General features: G+C 41.3%; 2 long non-coding RNA genes across 5 annotated transcripts in view; one reads left to right on the top strand and one right to left on the bottom strand.

Moving 5' to 3' along the window:
• The window catches only part of LOC112979988 (uncharacterized), a 99,621-nt gene that overhangs the window by 11,604 nt on the left and 65,667 nt on the right, over positions 1 to 22,350 (top strand). For 2 of the 4 annotated variants that reach the window (XR_003258315.2, XR_003258316.2), the window contains exon 4: positions 20,404 to 20,560. The exons of 1 other annotated variant lie outside the window; for it this stretch is intronic. This is a non-coding gene — a long non-coding RNA (uncharacterized LOC112979988). Of the gene's footprint in view, positions 1 to 20,403; positions 20,667 to 22,350 lie in introns of all 4 variants that reach the window. One more of the 4 variants, XR_010389435.1, reaches the window with a different exon arrangement.
• On the bottom strand, positions 11,070 to 21,303 carry LOC135328503 (uncharacterized). The gene is made up of 5 exons (XR_010389436.1): positions 21,168 to 21,303; positions 20,420 to 20,542; positions 18,979 to 19,058; positions 15,800 to 18,658; positions 11,070 to 11,182 (listed from the first exon to the last, which is right to left on the bottom strand). It is a non-coding gene; the product is annotated as an uncharacterized LOC135328503 (long non-coding RNA).

Genomic DNA, 22,350 nt, shown 5'->3' with positions numbered 1-22,350 from the left:
AAGCTTTCCGCTGCCGTCCCGACCCCCTCTGTCCCCGGCGCGGTGCAGCCGGCCGGGCAAACCTTGCCCAGATGCCAGCGGAGGCAGAGGCAAGGGGGCTGGAGGGGGATGCGTATACATGTTCGTATTCATATACATTAAAGGAAATCCAGGGGTTATGCGGAGGTGAGGACAGGGGCTATGCTGGGGGGCAGAGAAGCAGGACTCATTAAGAAGGGAATAAAACGGCCGCAGCGGAGGTCAGAGCGCTCGGATCGAACCGGCAGAGCCGAGCTGCTGGGTCGGAGCCTGCCCAGCCTCTATTCCCCTTATCAGAAATAAAGCGGCCGTGCCTTTGCGGGATGCTTTTTTACCTCGCTCAGAGAAATTAGCCCTCGGCAAAACACAGCATGCCCCCTGCTCCCCAGACCTCTCAGGCTCCCCGCTCCGTAACGCGCTCAGTGCCCAGCGGCGGCCGCGGGCTTTGCGCGCGGCGCAGCGGCAGCGAGCAGCGAGCGGCCGCGGAGGCAGGCGCGGGCTGTGCGCCGGGAGGAACCGCGCAGCTGCCGCCGAGCCCGGCAGCGCTCATTCACGGCGGGCCGCAAGTTGCAGCCGCCTCGGCCAGAGAGGAGATGCCGCAGCCGGGAAAGGCAGCGGCGGGGTCGTTACCTGCTGTCGGCGGGGGCTCCCGAGCCGCCCGGCCGTGCCCGGCCGCGCCGCTAGATGGAGCCTGGCACCCGGGAGGCGGCCGGCGGCGCCGGGGCGGCTCTGCCCCGCGGGCCGCTCCCCGCTGGCGGGAGGAGCAGCAGGAGGCGGGGAGGCCCGCGGCGGCGGTTCAGGGAATTTTCTCGGATCTCAGGAGGGAAAATAGGTACCAACGGGATTTCGTAAAGAAAAGAAGGACTCCTTCTCCCGCGGGGCGCATTAAACCAAAAGCACACGAAGCAGAACTTCCCGCCCCCAATAATGTCTCTGAAACTACCAGCTGCCTGTCAACTCCCAAATACTGTTTTTACACCTTTTGCTACTCGTTTACTTTCACCGTTTTGTCTGTGCGCTTATGCCTCCATCCTGTGAACACCCATGCAAATAGCTTTTCTTCATGAATCATCTTAGCTCAGTGAGGCTGTGTGCATAAAGTTCATACAAAAATACAGAATTTTTGTAGGATGATGGCTTGCACTTATAAAAATTCTTACATTTATTATCACATGTAGCTTATGGTACTAAAGTACCATAACACGTCAGTTAATCAGTGTTTGAATGGTCAGGGTCTTGTATCGAAAGTCTCTGGAGCAAGGGATTATATGACACCAGTCGTTCCAAAAGCAATTGCAGATTTTGAATGCATTCATTTTTTTTTAATGGCCACCTTGAGACACATGAAAAGGAGCCCAGTTTTCTCTGCACAAGTGAGGAATAATTTAGGAAAATCAGGACCACTTCACTTTCAGATGTCTCCAGCTGCATCCTCCAAATCATGGGCTGATTTGAGAAGTACTGGCCTTTCAAACACGTACGTTTGCAATATTATAAAAGAAATAAATAATACCAAGGAGTCTGAGAGCCTCATTTTTTCCCACTACAGAAATTTGCAGCATTATTACATGACTGTTACAAAGGCAGTTCACTGCCCTGCAACCCTGGGCCCCACAGCAGTTGTGCATGTAACTCATCCCAGCTACATATGCATTCTTCAAGGTATTGAGCACCCACCACACACACAGAGGTTACAGACTGAAGTGAATCTGAATGAGTTTTAGTCCATTTTGTTGTGCATCTCAGTGAATAGAAGCTATTTCATTATTACTGTTGCTGTTATACTGTGGCATTAATAATATTCGTCATCGTAAGTGTATAGTGTTTTCTTCATGAAGAAGCCAAAGATCTTTCAAGTAGTAAAGACATGATGCTTGCAACTTTTTAATGAATTTTGACAGTATTGTTATTCCAATGTAAAGATAAAAAATTGTGACAGAAAGGGCAAATTATTTGCCCTAAGTGATATTTCAAATCAGTGAAAAAAATGGCTAAAAGTGAGAATTACTTAACAATTGATTGAGAGCTTTTAAAATTATTTTCATTGTTGTTATTGCTGATGTTATGTGGACAGATGTTAAAAGGTCCAAATCAAATGAAAATGGAACATTTAGCTCATTTTCTGGAATTGCCTCTCTTTATGTAACTGTCTAAAAATATTTATTAGTTGTCTAAAAATGTAGTGTCTAATCTAAGCCATTTGTCTGTGTTCCTCTGCAGCCGATGACAGAGGGAAGTACCTCTAGTACTTGTCTGGATTGGAGAGTACCAGTAGTACCAAACTAAATAGTCCTAGCTCAAAACAGGTGTTTAAGAGAGATGGGATAAATTATCTCTGGAGGTGCCTGTTTCCTTAATGGCTCTGGAAAAAGCCTATATGATTAGCTCAGATTAGGTACCTTATTTTTCACTAAAGCTAAATGAGATGAATCTCACTGTATGTAGACTGTTTTCAAAATACAATAGCTCTAAGATATGATTTTCATTTCCATTCCTATCTATATTACTGAACTTTCATTGTTTGTTGTCATCTTTTTATCAAAGTTCAGGAGAAAGGCACATGTCTCCTCATGTTCTTACAAATGTATTTGCAAAGACATCATAGGGTAAGTCACACGATCACTCCAGTGCTGGACCTGCTTTCTGCCTGCAACAGAGCATTCATCAAGCAAACCTGCAGTGTAGCACTTTTCACTTTTCTGGGGACAGAAAAAAGAAAGAAGAAAAATCTTGTAGAATAGAAATATCTCCTGACCAAATCATACACAACTGCAAAAGCATTTTCACCTGTTGTAATGAATCATTTATTTCAACTACGCTTTTCAATGCCCCTATATAATTTCTGCAGAACAAGAACTTCAGATTTTTGTAATGCTAGAATTGAATTGAATGTATTTTGGAAGAATGTGACTACTTATGTTTTAAAAGTCAGGCATCCAGAGATCCTGGAACATGCCAAAAAAGGTAAACGAGGGTTTCTACCTAACCAGGTAATAACGTCATTGGAAGTAACTGAAATAAAAACAAGCAAGGTTGCTACAGGTAATGATCAGAAAGAGGGCATGGCAATGACACGTGAGTTCAAGGCATCCTACCTTGTGATCAAAGGAAAAACTATACAGATGAGTCACTCAAGGCTGAGTGAAGGTCAAAAGTGTGATGAACTAGGTGCATTTAGCATGAAGGTGCATCTGCTCAAAAGTAGAATAATTTCAGAATATCTATCGAACATTATGTCACTGACTTTGGATATACGAGTCACTGAGAACCTTTGGGGTTTGTTTGGGATCCCCCATAGATTTAGGAGTAGGCACTATGTGAAAGTGATGCCATAATAATTCTGAAAAGAGATTTGTAGCTCTTTCTTCCTTTCTCTGAGGTCAGAAGTGAAAGAAGAATTACAGACACTGTAGAAGTTATGAGGAAAGTAAGGTCCTGAGCAGAACTGCAGATATCAGTGCTATTTCCATTGGTTTCTGATTTCTGCTATAGTTCCTGCATATCATCCCAAAAGTGTCAGTAAAAGAAAGATTTTATTTGCCCCAGTGGCAGAGGGCCAACAGAACAGTCCAGTCCTTTCTTGTGCTTTTAGCAGAGATGGGTATGTTAGGCAATGAGGGAAGGCAGAAGTGAAGACATAGTACACTGTGATATGTTGTTATTCGAGCATGGGAGTTGTTCTATAAAGAGCCTTATCAGCACTGCACAAGTTAAAAAACCTGCCTAAGAAGGAGAGGTTACTCTACCATATGTCAAGGACTACTCTGCTTCCCAGCTGCTTCTGCAATCCAAGAGGCATAAAGGTGACAATATTTCTTTCTGGGCTGTGAATGAGGGCAGAATTAAGATTCCACAGTTCCTGCTGCCGGCTCCCGCTGATGGGGTGTCATACAATAGGACAAGCATTCATACAAGCTCTTCCTAGATATCACAAGTGCAATAGTCCCTAGTGAATTAGGAGGATCCAAATACATCAGATACTTTAAGATTTTCAAATAATCAACTTCTTGCAGGGTCTCCGGTTTGAAATTGCTCCACTAAAGTCGATCAATGCACTAGAGAGATTGTGTCTATTGTAATTTGTAGTTAGATGTGTTATTGCTGGTTCTTTCTAACAAATACCTTCAGAGGACTAATTTCAAATATCTCTCACCATTCTGTTATCTAATGCTTTCTTAACTATTGCTATCAGTGAATGCATTCCTGAGAGCAGTACTTACCCTGGAATTGACTTGAAACTCTCATAGTCAAATAATATCTTCTGATGAAGCCTACTCTAACACTCACCAAAGTCTCTTCAGCTTCAGGTTGCCTAACTGCATTTTTTCCTAACTGAAAATAGTTATTTCATATTTTGGAAACACTTAATCCACCCCATCTTCTCTGTGTGATATGAAATCCTTTATAGTTTTGGTACATAAGAAGTGTTACTGATTTTATGGATACATATTTAGTACAGCAGCTCTCCAGAGCCTAATTTCTAAATCACCAATAAGTCTGAAAATGTGAGAGCACAATCTAAATATTTAATTTAATTAAAATATTTCAGTAACAAAAGGTACTTTATGAAGATATCAAGAAGCCTGAAATCCTCATTTTATCTTATTTTTCTTTTAGACTTACCTTAATGCAGATTTGTGCAATGTAGCCAGGTTACTATGTGTGGTGGCTTCTTCTTCAAGGTAATCTCACATTGCAATTATTTTTAAGCAAACAAACCAGTGCCTGTGCCTAAGGTTGGTGCATTTCCTGGAAGGGTGGATAGAAATAAAGAGACATCAGCAAAATGAAGAGAAATGAGTCTTCTCACTCAGACTGTCCACCACAGAGCCCATGCTCTTGGGTACAAAACTAGGAGAAGCTGCACAGCGGTATGTCCGTCTTGATCACGAAAGCTGCATCCAGCCCTGAGCACCCAGGGCTTGGAAGTACTTTCTTTGCCTTCCTTGCCTCATGTTCAATAATCCAGTTCCTGAGGCCTGGACTAACATTTGTCAACTTCAGCCAGCCTGTATCTCTAAAAGTCACTTTCTCACAGATTGTTTCCTCCTGAAATCTGTGATTCTGAAAAATCGCTTTGCCTGAATCCCATGCGTAGCAGACTCCCAGGCCAAGAGGTATGGAGTTACCATGAAATTAAGTTTAGCATAAAGTGGCCCTCTATCATCAGGATCAGAAGCTTTTTAATAAAGACAGGAAAATTTCCCAGCACTTACTTTTAACCCTGTACTGCTTGAATACTCTGTGAGGTAAAGAAAAAGTGAATATTCTCTATAGTTCCTTTCTTATATAATAAGATTAATTTCTCCAGTCCATTACAGCAGAACAAGTGTCTTCTCCATATGGTATAAATATTTCATTTCTAAGCACATTTATGTCTTTGCTAATGGCTTTAGGTCATCTTTTAGGTCCTGAACATAGACAATCTATTGGCTCAGGAAGGAAATGAAAATGAAATCTCACTCTAAATTTTGCAGTGTTTGTGGTCACGTGCCAGTGCTTGTGCCTTTCTCTGATATATTTACTTACAGAACGATGGTAACGCCATTCTCCCCCAGCTGTGGGTGCCTTCCTGGCACTATTTTTGAATGGCCTCAGATGTGACTTTGGCTCTGGGAGGAAATAGCCTCGCCCTGTTTGTGTTCTGCTCGTACAGGTTTGCTTTAGGTATTGGACAAGTGAGTACTATTTGCAAATTTCTTTCCTGGTAGGCCTTGGCTTACATGTCCTTTTCTAGCTTGGCCTAGCGATTAATACTACTGGATTTTGTTTATGCAACGGTTCTGTGAAAACCATGAAAAAAGTCTCTAGCTTTTTCAGGAATGAGTAATTCCGGGTCATCTGTTTCTCAGTCAAAAGCAGTATCCACTGAGCATTAGCTACACTTTTTTCTTGTCAGTGGCTAATTAACGTTTGCTTTGCAACCAGTTTCAACTCCTGCTCCCAAAAGAAATATTTTTCTTTCCTTCAGTAGACAGAGAATAAGCTATTAGAAGATCATGTACTGCAAGAATAGGGAAACAGGTTTGCTACCAAAATGGGGCTTCCAGCTCCCAAGAGTATGTGGTCAGAGCTGTGGTCCTGTCCACACACCCAAAGCTCTGGAGAGATGTGGTTGATCAAGTGACCCCATCCAGTCCAATACAGTGGCAATTGTCAGGAGATCAGCCTCCAGGAGCTCAGTAGGAAGCTGTGAAGCCGGGAAGTGTGAGGACTTCAGCAACAAAGCCCAGTGTAGGCACATTAAGGCACACGTGGTAGTGGAGAAATTTCACTGAGTTCTATTGCAGATGAGTTTGTTCCATAAAGTTCTGACTTCATTGCACTGGAAGTCCAAAATTGTTTTCTTTGTTAACAAGGACACTAAGTCAGGAACTCTCAGGTGGTAATTTATAGAAGTTAGAAGTAGGAAGGGGAGAGGAAGAGAGGAAAGAGGTTTAGCTATGCCTGTCTGTATGGTCAGGCACTGAAACTCCTCTCTAATATCAAAATAAATCTTCTCTTAAAGTCAGGCCTCCTGTATGTCAGTGAGTGTGATTTTCACTCTTCCTGAAGACATATGTAAAAGAGATATAAAAGGAGTTCAACAAATCAGTTAAGACCCACAGTTTTCTTGTTGCCTATTATTTCATGTTGCAGACTTGCTGCTTATCACTGAATAATGAATTGCAAGTTGGGGATGGGACTGGATAAAGGGTTAGAGAGATGTAAACCATTAGTGAACGCTGATGAATGTTATGTCAAAGTGTCAAGTCACTGCACAAGTGGGAGGTCGGTGTAATGCTGTTTCACTTACTGTCATCACTTTTGATTATTGTGATATTACAGAAAGGACTTCTGTTGAAATGATGAAGCCCTTTATGAAACAGTTCTGAACAAGTGCAAACTTAAAAGGGTACAGAGTTTCCCGATGGCATCATTTAAGACTGTTAAGAATATTCTGCACAGAGCTGGATCCTCAGCTTCTGGAAAGTGAAATGATTCAGTTAAAATCAGTAGAAGCCTGTCTTTCACCTTGGCCCAGACTCTGGGTCTAAAAACAAGGAGAAATGTGTTAGAAGAAATAGAATTCTTGTGCAGTTCCTCTAAAATCTGTTTAAGTAAGCAGAGTTACTTCACCTGGATTTTACAAAGTGTGATGGTATATCCGCTCCCTCTTCACAAGACACCCAAGCTCAATCCTTGATATAGTTGACATTAGTCATGTAAAAATTTTGGAGAATGGCTTGGTTGAAGTTTTTCCGATTGGAGGTCATATGAAATAATTTGCTGCTGAAAGGAAGCCTGCACCATGGCTGTGGAGTAGCTGCATGATATGCTATGAATCAGGAAGCTGAGTTTATGGTGAGTAACTTCCTCTGATGGTCCTTACTGCCGTTTCTTAACTAGTCACATTTGCTACCACGAAACATTGGCTGAGGGCCATTTAGGGTCAAGAATTGAAGGGCAAAGGTTAGTGAAGCATCCTGCCAATGCAGCTAAAATTGACCTTTATTTGACAAAGCAGAAGTAACATGGGATCTAAAAGAATGGTATTCAGATAGCTAGTCCATCCAAAACATTGCATTTGGATTGATCCTAATCAGCCATAATTTCCTAGTTTAATGGCCAATTAAAAGGCCATCTGAAAGTAAGAGAAGCAGAACAAATTAGCATGGAAAAAGCCTGGATGGTCTTTAAAAAGTAATTCAAGTTTACTTAGGTTTTACACATTTGACTAGTGAGATAACTAGGAGGTAATGGATGTCTTACTCTGTCTGGAAGTAATTCAGATTCATCAAATAACTTGTTTCAGTATGAGATAAAATCTGAACCATCGCTGAAAACTGAGGTGAAATGCCTGCATTAAAGCAAGGAGCTTATCCACCTAAATGCCACAGCCAGTGTACAGTGTAATGGGAAATCGCCCACTATCTGGCTATTGCTTATGCTATATGCTTTGACGTGATGTAGGGAGCAGAATTTTAGCTCAGTATTTCTGTAATTTACAATTACGATCATATTTATAATGGTGAGAAGGATTCTAATTTACCATCTTCAGTCTCCTTTTTTTTTAAAAAAAAAAAATTCATCTTCTTTAAAATTTTTCATTTTGGAAACAAAATAAAGTTCCTTAAACATTATCGGCCCAAAGTGAGAGCAAAATTGACTATGGTTCTTTCATGCCCAGAGGTACAAGGAAGACCCTTGCATAACAGGAGGCATGGACACCTCAGGTCTTGAAGTGAACGAAGCAGGCCAGAGTGCTGAGTATGAAAAAGTGGAGTTTCGGTGCCTCTTTCTTATGCATTAGTCCAAACATACCTAGTTACAGAAAGATGTGGCTTTTATACCACTAGTGATCTAGAGGCACGACTGGGTTCTCAAAATTCGTATGCTCTTGAATACGAGTCTGTTGATTTAGGCACTCATTTTGCAATGGGAATTGTGAAGATAGGCTCACATGATAATTCAGAATTTGACCAGTTTCAGAAGATTTCCAGAGTGGGGCAGGAGTTCCTCTCGTAGATCTATCTGGAGAATCAAGATTTATTTCAATAGTAAAGGCTCACTGAGACCTACACATTACTCTTTATCAGAGGTCTGTAGAAGATAAAGCCTGTGACAGAATAGCCACTGATCTCTGTTACTGTAGTCTCATTTTGCAGAAGAGCTTCTATTGCTAGACAATAGACTGTCTTTACCCTCTGTCTTGACTAATTGGTCACATACTGCCATCAGTGTGCTTTGGATTCAGTTAGGCAGATGTGTCACTGATTGTATTATATTATAGAAGGAAATAGCCAATACTAATGAAATAAAGAGCAACAGAACTGTAAATGGATGCTACACAAACGCTTCCTATTCATGGCTGCAATAGCAATACTAGTATCCCATTCTTAGAAGACAGCAATCTCCAAATCTAGTTTTTTCCTGAAACACACACACAAGCAACAATAATGATATGGATAAAAACACCCCTTGCACCATCTTGGGAAAAAACAGTGGTATAAAAGCTCATAGTTCAGCCACTTGCCTTGCATACTAACTGTCTGACTTACATTACCTTTAGAGCTGCATTTTAACTCTGTTTCCTGAAAAGGTAGTGACAGACTTATCAACTATAGCTTTTGCTGGTAATTTACACCCTTCCTACCTAAGTTTCTTCTGTATTGTCATTAGGAGATGGTAAGACTTCTGTCGAATTATGATGTCTATTAACCACTTTGCAGTGAAACAGATCTAATTTTTGGCTAATGCCGTGGTTCCTCATGGCAAGTTTGTATTTCAGTTTGACTTCACCATATAGTACTCATTAATAATAGTAACTATCAGTTAGTATTCAGAAAAATACTGTTAATACTTAGTTAAGAAAAAGAGCTAAAGCCCAGTTCTGCTTCCCATTGAAAGAATGCATTTGCTTCAATAAGAACAAAGCCAGACATTTAGCAATTATTGTTATTATTAATAAATTATATGTAATGCATACTATACTGTATTAATATATACTGTATTGATACATATAACTAATATGAATATATATAAATATACTATCATATAATAATTACATATAATAAGTTATATATAACATTTAAAATAAATTATAAACAATCTCAATTAACATTTATATCTGAGTAACAACTTCAGGCTCTGCTCTGCTTCACATTTTACATGCATGCACCAATAAGCAAGGATCCTTATGCTTCCTAGATGAAATGATACACAGACAATGGTTTGATTTTATAGTCTCCCCATCTGTACATTAGAGAGCTTTGCTCATGTTACATATGTGAACACACATGGCTACAGCTTTTCCAGTTTTAGATCAATGAACCACACAGTAAACAGCATTGGGCTGGCAGATCCTCTGCATTCATCTGAATGAAATGAAAGGGAGCTCAGTTCTTGGCTCCAGTTTTCTGTCACTCCATTGTCATTCAACAAAACGGACCAAAGAGAAAAGCGATCAATCCATAAACTCGTGAAGCCTCAGTCTCCAGCTGTCATCAGCTTTGAGCTCCCTCCACTGATCTTATCTGTTGCAGAGTGATTGAAAGTAATTTGTTTTGGTTGAAAGTAATTTGTTTTGGAGAGTAATTAGATTATCTCTTGGGGGGCTTCCTACCTGGTGACCCAGTGTTTCTCCTTAGCTTGCTGCTCATTAACATCAATTACCATAGAGACACTCTTCAAAGGAAAGCTCCCACTGCCCAGGGTAGGGAACCTATTAAGAAATATGCTTCTCATTCCTGCTAGGAGATAATAAACCTTCTGATGTCAAACAATTATTTGTGGGTCAGTCACATATGATCCCACTGGGGCTTAAGCCTTTCATTTGCCATCCAGTGTAAAATGCTTAGTAATTAGGAAATGAGCAAGATTTTTCTATAACGGTGTATACTGACATGAATATAACAGGCTCAAACCAACTCATATGTGATACTTGTGGTATTTGCCAAAACAGCGTAATAAATAACGTGGACTGATATTGAGGCTAGTCTGGAAAAATGCAATATATTGCATTTTTGCACCTTGCAGTGCATACCTTGCAGAGGTATTAGAGCGGCAAACAGAACAAATCTCTGTAGGGGAAAGTGCATGGAGACTCAAAAGTTCATGCTACGATTCTTGTCCCCAGAATCAACTCAATCAAGACGATTAATAAGAGCAATGTATATGACACAGCACTGATAAGTACCATAATAATGCCAGTATCTCATCTTTTTCTGTAATCATGAGAGCTCTAGATGAGTCATTGCCTGAATGTGACATTTGCTGGTAGTGATTACATCATTACTACTATGGAATCCTACAGAACTTTACAAGATAAACAGGATAAATAATGATCCACTTTTTGGACTATATCTCTTTTTCAGGCACAGCAACTCTGAACAATGAATTGCCCCGATTATGCATCAGTTTACAAATACTCGGTCTAAAATTTCCCCTTGTTCCAGCTGATCTTCGTTGTCTTGCTCTGACTGTAGAAAGAGATTACAGAGAGGGCAGAAACAGCCTTCAAAGACAACCTTTGGTTTTAGGGGCTTCCCTGGTGTCCCTGCAAGCCCCTGGCCCGGCTCTGGGCATGCAGGATGTGTTGGGGTTGACCACATGGAAGCTGGGGGAAACAGTGAAAATGTCCTCATTCTGCAGCTCTTCACGGCTACCTGCAGCTGTTGGGAGTCTGCAGGGAGCAAAATATAAGTTAGAGCAGCCTGAGAGAGTCAGACTGAAAGAGAATCATCACCAATGCTTTTATTCAGCAAAACCTATGCTATTGGGTGATACTTGCTCTCCCATTTTAAATACATGCTGTAAATCCTTTATATCTTTTTTTTTTTTTTTGAGAAGCTGCTAAATGCTAACATCTGAAGGAAATAACTGCCATTTTTTTCATTTGTCTTGTTTGAGTGATTATGTCATTATATATGAAAGTGATTGTTTTTTGCGTGCCAAGAAAGAATAATGAAGACCTTTGATGAATAGAGCTAGCAGCATGTAAATGTGGTGAAGGAATGCAGAGGCAAATGAATGACCTTTCTGAAACCGAATTTCTCCCTGGGCCACCATTTTTATCTGCATTAAAGTCGATTAATGCATTTATTCTTTCCTGCTGTGTATATTATAGTTGATTCCTCAATGCTTCCTTTTCCTAATAAAATGCACATTGTCCAAAGTGTTTGCTGCATTCTTTAAATAGGCTACTGTGGGCCTGTTTATTAGCCAGCCAGTGGCTGCTTGCATGGAACAAAACATTTCCTCTTCCAATAGTTTTCACTGGATGCTTCTGACTTAGGTATTATATCAGATTGTGCTTATAAAACTTCATATGTTAACTCTGAGATACAGATGGGCTTTAGGCCCCCCAAGCCCCTAAAACCTAACACTGTAGGCTCTAAAGAGTTTCCACATACAGCTGTTAGTCTAAATATCACAAAATAATTTCCGCTTTTGTAAGGATGAAATCCTAGGCCCTTGCTCTGAATACCATTGGCTGTTAAATTGTTTATCATTTATATGTTAGTATTGAATTTTACAGCTGTAAACATTTTTGTTGTAATTGCAAAGGCTCAGTTTTGAAATGTATTTTACAAGCAATCTCTCAGCAAATTTCTACTGAAAACAGCAAGGTTATTTAATATTTCTCCCAGTGTAATGAAGGGAGCCGTTGTCTTAGGACCACTGTCCTAATGTGGATTTAATGTAAAGGTTTCAAACATTTACATGTAGATGCAGCTGACTGCAGCTCGTGGCATTTACTTTGCTGTTAACTCTCACAGCTCTCTGTGGTAGAAAGTGTTTGGATTCATTTATGATTTAAGTTAAATGAAAGTAAAAAGTAAATTGGTTTTATTACTAATGACTGTGTTTAAAAAAAGAAACAAAGACAAGGATTGAACAAGCGATGGAAAATAAATTGCCTTTTTTTTCTCAGGAGCGATCCTATCAGGATGGGGCAGATGGACTACTTGCACTTAGATGCTTGTATGAGCAAATGCAGAAAGTAACTCTGCAGCCTAGCAAAGCTGGGTTGACTTAGTGGCACTCACGTTATAAATAAAACTGAGCAAAGCAAAGAAACTGGAAATACTGTGAGAAGACCAGCATCCTTAAGGCAGGTGGTGTCACCAGTAACACCAATATCAAAACTGTGTTGCTATATAGGCGTTTCCTACCAGTCCATGATCCTGGGATAGTGGCTGGGGCCTGTCAGCCCCTGAGAGCTTCACTATCAGCACGTGCTGATGAAGGCTGCACAAGTGCTCAGTGGAGGGAGTGTGTCCTGACCCTTGTGATGTGACCAGTGATCCTGTAATCCTGCCTTCTGCCTGACGACTGCCAGTAGGAAATAATATTCAGTCTCCCCAGCACTGCTGGTTGTGAGTTTGAGGATGTCACAGCAAAATTGAGGTATCCTGAAGAGGGACGCAAATGAGGCTGCCTTGATTTGGAAGGCTGCTTGGTAGAGAAGAGTAGGAGGTGGCTGAATGCATTTTATCTGATGTGCATTTTGGATCTGAACAATGAATGATGGAAATTCTTCAGTAAGGAAGTACAGGGCAAGGACTGACAAATGCACTCTGGGATTTACAGACTAGAAGTGAGTAGGTAGCAGGAAATGAGCTTCCAGGTGAAGCTGAGTCATGCTGTTCTCATTCCAGATAACCTCAGTCTTGTATTTGCAGGTATACATATCTGTATACACTACCTTCAATTAACTGGTTAAGGTGATCTGGAAGAGAATGCATTAAAGTTACTAGATATTTTTGGTGTGGAATTATGTCAGCAGCAAAAGGCTCTGTTTACAGCAGCATTTTATTTTAAGTCAGGAAAATGGTTTGAAGCAAGTTTCGCTCCTTACTGTGCTACAGTCTGCAGCGTGGAGTAAATGGTATCAGAGCAGGCACATTGGGTTCACTTTAGATTAAGCTAAATTCAAAGACATGCTCAGTGAGCTCCCTTAACATGCTGTAAGTGCTGATGTGCATTCAATGCCTGAGACCAGATTAGAGCTAGTCTGAAGCAACCCCCCTGAAATGTGTACCATGTGGACTTCATGTCCTCAGCATCAGCTCTGAAGATCTGCTCGAATTGCACTGCATTCTTGTAGGCAAAGCCAATGTCTAACTTGAAACTATGGCTATGCAGTTCTTCTTTTGCCAAGATAAAAGAATTAAAAAGAAAACTCATGATGGAAATCTGACAATATTGCTTAGTCCTAACATGTTTTCTTCTGAATATGGGACAATTCATAATATTCATAAAATCTTTTGCCTTCTAAAATAAAAGGGTTTCTTCTGTGCATGGCAGACCATAGGCCCAGTAATTCCAAATCTTGACATGGCATCTGATAAATTCTGCTACAGCTTTCACTCTTTTGATCTGCAGGAAACATGGTAATGCTTTGTTTTGCACTTCAGATATTCTGACTCTATCCTACATCTCCCAATTGACTGCCTTGATAGTTTAGGTAATAAAGTGAAGCACATGTACCAAACTGCAGTGAATTCTTACACCAGAGGTTTTACACTCGGGCTCCCTGCTCTTGGTCTGTGCTGATCTCTGCATACAAGGTGATTTGTGGTGCTATTTGCAGGTTTCTGAAGTGTGGGTCTAAAGAATTACGGAATGGATTGTCATCTACCTTTCTTTTATTTGTGGGAAAGCTACCGAGGTAGCTATGCAAAACAGTCTGCTAGATAAAAAGCTAAATATGGATCAAAGGGATGAAGTCCATAGCATAAATGCTGAATTTCCTCTTGGGAAAATGCCAGTTTACACAGCCAGAAAACTGCAAATTGTACAAAGTCCTAATGAGGAAATGGGGCAGGTCGCATATCTCAGAAATATTGTGGGCAGATGCTTCTGTTTACAGCTGGTGTACAGTTTTGAGTTTTTTCCAGAACTATGGAGCGTAGAAACATAGTTTTAAAAAAATGAACCTCACATCTGGAATGCAAAACAGCAAGTAGGAGCTAATTCTTAAACAAATTTCTCATCCATGGGATTACAAGATAAGATACTTCCCTAACAGTTCTGTTAAACAATATGAATTATGTCGGTCTTAAATGTTCTGCTTACAGAAAACCTATGTCCCATCTTGCTTCAATGCCACAGTAGTGAAGAGAAAGCAAGATGGATAAAGTGACAAAGAAGTATCCATTATTTTTTTTTTTTGTACACTGAAATATTTACTGTTACAAATGTAACTGCAAAATCATTTTCTGTGGACACTACATAGGAAAAATATTGTTCATTTGGGCATTTGATCAGGAATGCTTTGGAAACGTAAGTATAAGTCATTTTTAAATGTGTAGGTTACTCACCCAAGGAGAAGAAACATCAGCCTATGAATTAGGCAGCCAGTCACCCAGAAGGATAGGAAATACCAAATATTTGCAAATTCTAAACATGAAACGTTCAACAGTTTTTCTCTTTGAGACACATACTGGTGACAGTTCATATTAGAAAGTATCCACTGGCTACTGTTTGCATAAGCAACCAGTTGAACAATGGATCACAGATTAATTAATGAAAGTCATGATCTGCTTGTAGGCACTTCACAAAGTTGCATTTGTCCCTTTCATAGCAAATTCAAGCATCTCTAGCTAAGACGTGACTTCTTATTCTACAGAAAGCAAACAAAGGAACCAAATTACAAAATGCCAAATGCTCTTGCAAAGAGTTTGTCAGCTCGTGTTTCCCCACATCCTGAGATTTGAGTGCTGGCCTTCTTCCAACAATTCCAGTTTATGGCTGCAAATTTTACCCACTCTACCGCTGGATGGCTTGGCTGAGTCTGCTTTTTCCCACTTGATACTGCTGTATAATCCCACTCAGTTCCTCCAGTGGACAAAGCAGCAAAGCTGCGTGAGGGGCTTTAGGGACACGAGTGACTCTTAGGAGAGAAAAGAAAGCGGCAGCACCTCTCTGCTTCACTGACACAGCCATCCAGCACTGGCTGGTTTTCCCACATGCCATTAAAGGGATGTTGCAAGATAATGATTACAGGGGTAGTGCAACTGCTTTTTCTTTGAAATACATAAAGGTGGTGTTCAGGTAATGGTTGTGAATGTTACTCCTTTTGATGTCTGTGGGCTTGACACTTGCACATCTGGAAGCCTGTGCACCTAGCTATAAACAGACATCGCAGCTCTGCTCCACATCTGGCTTTACAAAAGATCAGCAGGACACACATCACTTACAAATGCCACTCTTTTCTTTAAACTTGCTTGAAATTGTATGTTGTTAGCTCGTTACTTGCTTTGGTGATTGTTTTATTCATTTTCTTTTTACTCACCTTCAAAGAATAAGCCATCTATCACCACAGACCTTGCTGCGTTACCCTAGGAACAGCCAGGGCTCAGGGCTGGCATTTGTTCACAGCAGCCAGATTTGAAACCCACCAAGGGCAGCGTGGTTGCTTTGCCACGGTGCTGAGTGCCCTCAGCCCTCTGTGAAACCAAGAGGAGCTGAGGTTATCCTGCAGATTGAAGGAGATGTGATGTGGTCAGTTATGACACGAGTCCCATGAATTTCAGTTACTATATCCTTGTATTTAATTATCTTTTACTTACAGATTCAATTTCAGTCCATACAAGGGGTGACAAAATGTCGTTATCATTCAAAAACTGTTTTAGGGTCTATATGAAATTTCTTAGTGTCACAACTCAAAAAGCAGTAAGCATGTCCTTATTCAGAAGTGAAAGTAACCATCATTACTTTTTGGAAGTCTTGGCAAAAATGCCATAGCATTTGAGATACTGTCTGATGTGCCGAGTTGGCCCTATCTTTCCAGATAGGTGCTGTATTGGTCAGACTACCTAATGCCAGCTCCCTACCTCATGGATTAACAGATTTTAGGCTTTAAGATTGCTGTGTTAAACAGAGGCTTTTGTAACGTAGGACATAAACTCATGATTTCCCTGCTTTCCATTGGGTCTCACGCTGAGGTATCAGAGTTAGACATTTGATAAATCCAGAGCCATGGCATTTAATATCCCAGTTAAAGTTCAATGAGTGCATATCAGAGCTCACTGGAACTCTGATAACCTTCGGTATATATCATAGGTAAATAACCTGTGGTTAATTACCTTGTGGTATTTACTCCAGGGTAAAAATTGAAAGAAAATGCAATGGATGGAATGGAAAGCCATCACAATGGATGGCCACTTCCATAGTCAAAACATATTTATATGGAGCTTTTAGACCAAATTGGCAAAATGTACAGTAGCAATTCACCAACTCATCTCCCTGTAGTAAGAAATTGTAGTAAGAAATTGTCAGTTTGGTCTAAAAGCTCCATATAAATAATGTTTTAACTATGGAAGTGGCCATTCATTGTATTTTCTTTTAACAGATACAAAAATGAGAGAATCTCCCACTTTATTCTCTAATTTTTAAAAAGTATTTTAATGGATGACAAGAAAGTGCTTTACCTGAGACAAGATAGGTTTCCATACAGCCATTTCCCATCCAAGTCTCCCTTTCCCTTCTCCTGCCCAGGAATACATTCCAGCTAAATTTTAGTGAAATTGCTTTGTTGTTTTCAGCGTGCTTTGCCAGTTTGCAACCCATGCCATGACACAGCATTCCTCCCACTTTGTTTTGGCTGCTATTCTTTTGGGCTGACATTTAGCAAAATTGCATTAATGTCTCCCTAATACAAGATTCCTTGTTGAGTTAACTCAGCTGACATTGCCAGTTTCAGGCCCAGGCATGAGTGGGGTGTGGAGCCATTAGTCCCAGCACTGAGCTCCCTGGTTCCTCTGGGACGAAAGGCTCATTTTGCCACAGGGCTTGCCTTGGGCACAGGTTGCAGCTCTGGGACAGCTGCCTGGGCAATGTTGTTGTTCCTGGGAGAACAGGGACCTCCCATAGCCTTGGCATTTGGGGGGCATGTGGCGCAGGGAAGATTTTTCAAACTCTATGAAGACAGTCAGAGTACAGCTTTGTTGTACTGAAACAGATATATATATATCTGGGTGACATGCTGGGTATACTTCTTTCCTATATTTAGGGCTTGGCTTCAAACCACTGAAGCCAAAGGAAAATTCCCTCCTCACTTCAGTAGACCTGAATCAGGCTTGCAGGATGAAGTATACTGCAAATATAAAACTGTAACTGTACATTTGTTACTTAATCAGTGCTGATACATCTTCAAATTGCCAACAAAAGATCCTTTAAAGCTATCTCAATAAAAGTTTTTCACAACAAACAATCCACTGTGCCAAGAGAGGCAGCTTTTGCTAATAGAGGCTCATAGGCGTTAGCTGGATAGGCGAGCTAAATAGTAAATGTTTGCTCTCTACTTAGCAAATGTCTGTCATGACCCTGCTAAGTAGCCAGAAACAAATTATGTGTGAAACTCAGCATCCCTCTCTCTTTCTCACTCTCTTTTTCTCTTCTGTGATTGGTATTAGCTTATGCAGATGATGTTCTTAATTTAATTATCAGGAATATGCTTATTTTACAAATGATAACCTTGTAATCTCCTTAGCAGAAAAAAAGGAAAAACTTTTACCACAAGCTATTCTTTGCTGCACATCATCTGATTATCGACATTGTTTTGGCCCTCAGTTTATTAAAAAACTAAATGAATCTTTCTGATTATTTCCATTATTTTACAAGTGGTTTTTACTTTCAGAAAACAGATGGGAAAGCCTCAGAAATATCCAGAAGCTGTGTGTCATTAAACAGCCTTCTACAGCAGCTAGATTTTTAAAGTGCTTGTATCAGTTAATTATAAAATGAATTATTTTTGATTTGTTTTAACATTTTCTTCAACAGAGTGATTGAGTGGATTTCCCCCTAGTATCAGTGGTTTGAACAAAGTTGTAAACTGTATGCTTCAGTGAAATTTAAGATCCCTATTAAAAGTAAAACATGAATAGACACTCGTAATTAGCAGAAGTATTCTAAGTAAGTGTTTCTAAGTATTATATACATAAAAGTATTTATATATATGTGTGTATATATATATATGCACACGCACACACAAATACAGGTTGCTATACAGTTGTGAATGCTGTATTTTTCTGAGAGCCTTCAGTACAGCATATAAAGAACCCTTGCCAGTTATGCATTAAATGTGTATTTATGATCTTCAGTTCCTGTGTTCCTCCCTTTTACCAGGCATATATCCTTTAGTGTGTTCCTGCTAAAAACATAAAAGAAATCTTTTTAATCGATGGTTACATGTAAAGGCAATTCTATTAACACAGCAACTTGTACAGGTACATACTTCACTTTGTCCCTAGGAAATCAGTAGACATCAGTAAACCTAATGGGACTTTCTGCGGAATCATAGTGACAGTGTTTGATGCTCCTATGAATAGAACCAGAATAACTAGGCAAGCAGATGCATATTTGCATCCTTATTTTTCTTAATTAACTTTTGGAGAGTGTAAACAATGAACAAATGCAAATTTATACTGTGTGATCTTCCAAAACTATAATGGAAAGAAACCTGAGACTTACGTGGGCAAGAGGAGTGAACATGAATATTTTGATCTGCCACTGCGATACCCTGGTGGCTGGAGCTGGGTAGCTAGATCAGCCTGCGGGAACACATAGCGCTTTTTATTAAATGCATCTATTCCTTATTTGTGCATATGTTCATTTTGCTTAAAGTGTCACTAGGTGATTACAGCAGAATATGTTTGCGACTATTTATCTAAAATTAACTGTGGTTCATTAGATAACTGCCCTGGTAGCCTTGTTTATTTTCTATGATTGTTCTGCAGAAGAGCAAGAACTCAGTGAGCTTTAAACTAAGAATATAGAATGTGCACCCAAGTAGGTGCATACCCTCATTCTGCGGGGTCGCTATTTCACACTTACCTGATTGTGAGCACAAATTCACCATCAGACTTCTAAAACCAAACAAAGCAACCTGTATTTCAGATTTTGAAACATCTAAGTCTCAGTGATCTACTCTCATCTGAACTATGAGCTAAGAACTGGCTGGTGAACCTTTATGAGCAATTGACATATGCATCATTGGTTTACTAACAAAAAGGAAGCAAAATGGAATGAGTTATCTCGCTTATTATGGGTTATTCATCCAACTGTCCTGTTAACTATTGAAATATTAGGAGATCCTTTTTCCACTGGTTTTGTCCAACTAGTTAAAACTTAACAAAAGAGGTATTTGCTGATTTTTTTCAGCCTTTATTCAGAAAACATTTCAACTCATCCATTTTTCTGTTCTCTGTTTTTGCTGGTTACCTGTGAATAGTTTGCTAAGGCATAAATGGTCCAAATAAGTTGTAATGATTTAGCATATGTGTTAATTATTCTACTGAGGTCAATCTAGGTGTGCATAGTAATTGGCAGAATAATAAAATGTAGAATAATTAGCACTGATGAATCTAAAACAAGTAACTATCTTGGATGTAATTCTAGCATTATTAGAATAAAGATTTATGAAAGACACTACATTTTTGAACTTCAAGGTCAAAGAATTTCAATTTTATCTAATTACGTAATGTTTTAGTATTTATAGCTTTGTCTTTAGGAGCGTCTCTGTATTCAAATTTCTAAAATGCACTCACTATTTAACACAAAGCTATATCTAGAGATGCCCTCTATTTAGGCATTTCTCTCCCTAAAGTACACTTTGCTTTGATTATTCCATCAAGGCATACCTTCACTGTATGACATGAGGCTATCATAATTTTATTTATAACTTACATAGTGCTATAAATGCATAAGTGCTTTTGCTTGATCATGCTAAGCATATTAAAAATCCCTGCCCTGAATTGCCCACCTGTGAATACACAAAACTGATATGATTCAATGAATCACATCTGATATCATATCAGTGAGCACAAAGGACTTGTACTTTATGTTTTTCTGTCTGGTAAACAGACACTTAATGGTCTAACTCTGCTTTCATTACAGTTTGTGGCTGACTTACCTTGCTCTTTGCTGCCATAGAGAGGCCACAGCTTGCTGAAGGCTGATCTGGGCATCTCTACACAACGCAGCTGCCGAAATTGGACAGCAACTTTAAGCCATTCAGGAGACAACCTGCAAAAACCTTGGAGGAAGGAGATGTGTGAGTGAAAATAAAATATGGGCAAGGGAGAAGTTCTGCAGTAACCTGAAAGGAAGCTTGAACTTGATGCAGACAACAAAACTGAGGGCAGATCCTGATCAGAAGAGTAAGCAAACAAACCCATCCTGACAACAGTGTAACAGATAGTCCATGCACATCAACATCTGCAGGGAGGAATTTGAGTCACAGGATCAGATATAGACACACATTGCTGCCATGTTCATAGAGTTTGCATGGATGTTGCTTTGACCTATTACAGCTGCAAGATCCAGGTACATGCCTGGGTAAAGCTAGGGTGTCTTTGACTGGCTTTGGCCTCAGTAAGATTAATAAGGCCTCAAGAATAAAATCTGACAAAAATCTCAGGGAAAGAGTAGAAAAAGAAGGCAGAGGAAGGGAGGGCAAGTGGAGCTAACATAACTAAGAAAAATAAGAAAAGAGGAGTACAAAAAGGAAACATGAGTATGAGGGGGAAAAGAGGAACAACAAAACAAGAGGAAAAGGTGTCAAAATGGGAAGTGTGGAAGAAAGAGTGATGCCATAGTGAATGGGAAATATTTCTGGGCACGAGCAGCCCAGGCAAAGCTGGGAGGAGGAAGCTACTCACGCGTGGCTTCTTTTGTGGTTCCCGCCTGGGTCCTGACCTGCCTTCCCGGGCCAGCAGTACCGTTTCTCTGGTGCAGGCACGGTGGGATGGCTGACGTGGCCACACTGGGGTAACCCCCAGCAGTGCACATCCACCTCCAGGACAATCACCAAACCTATATCAAACCTTGCTGAAAGGACAGACACAAAGAAAAACCCGCACTGACTCCAGATCAAGACCACACGGACGCGATAGCCGTCTAACCACCCCGGTTAATGTTTAACTCCTCGTGGAGGAGCTCCTACCCGCAGCAGCGCTGAGCTTTTCCGTGACAGCCACCTGAGCGGGACCAGGCAGGGAAGGAGAGTGCCGGGGAGCCGCAGGGTGCTCTCGCCCCACCGGGCAGCGCGGCGCCGCCCTGCCGGATGGTGTTGACAGGGGAGGTGCTGGCCCCCGCAGCCTGCTGCAGCTGCGCTCTCCCCTCTGGACGTGGGCAGCACTGGCCCCTCTGCCAGGAGAGCGCGTGAGGAGGAGGAGGGATGCGAGGAGGAGGAAGGAAGCGAGATGGAGGAAGGAAGTGAGGAAGAGGAATGAAGTGAGGAAGAGGAAAGAAGTGGGGCAGAGGAAGGAAGGAAGTGAGGAGGAGGAGGGAAGCAAGGTGGAGGAAGGAAGGAAGCAAGGCAAAGGAAGGAAGTGAGGCAGAGGAAGGAAGCGAGGAGAAAAGAAGTGAGGAAGAGGAGGGAAGCGAGGAGAAAGGAAGCAAGGAATAGGAGGGAAGCAAAGGGCGCCTGGCCTTGCCGCACTCCCAAGGAAGCGATGGAAGCAGTGAGGCCGCCGCCTGGTCCCCCGCTGCCGCTTGCCCCGCTGCCCCCCATTTGTGTAAGTGGGAAGTGGGCCCTGGCTGTGGGGTGCCGGCGTGCAGCCGCCCCACTCTGGGCGTTGGCCTCCAATGCCGGTGCTCCCTGGTGAGGGCCAGCCACCCTGCCGTGCTGGCGGGCTGCGAGCCTCGGGCCTGGCGCAGCCCGCGGCAGCCCTCGTGCCAAGGAAAGGTCTCTCAAAAGGTCCAGAGCAGTTGGCGCGCTTGAGCGCCGAGCTGGCCAAGCAGTACAGCGATGTCTTTTTCCCTCTGAACTCCTCCCAAAAGCCCCCCACCAGCCGGGGGTCCCGGCGCCCCCCGCTCCCCGGTGCGTGCCCGTCCCCGCAC

This window comes from Dromaius novaehollandiae, chromosome 5, assembly GCF_036370855.1.
Source record: "Dromaius novaehollandiae isolate bDroNov1 chromosome 5, bDroNov1.hap1, whole genome shotgun sequence".
In the NCBI taxonomy this organism is placed as follows: domain Eukaryota; kingdom Metazoa; phylum Chordata; class Aves; order Casuariiformes; family Dromaiidae; genus Dromaius; species Dromaius novaehollandiae.
This window is presented reverse-complemented; position numbering and strand designations above follow the sequence as displayed.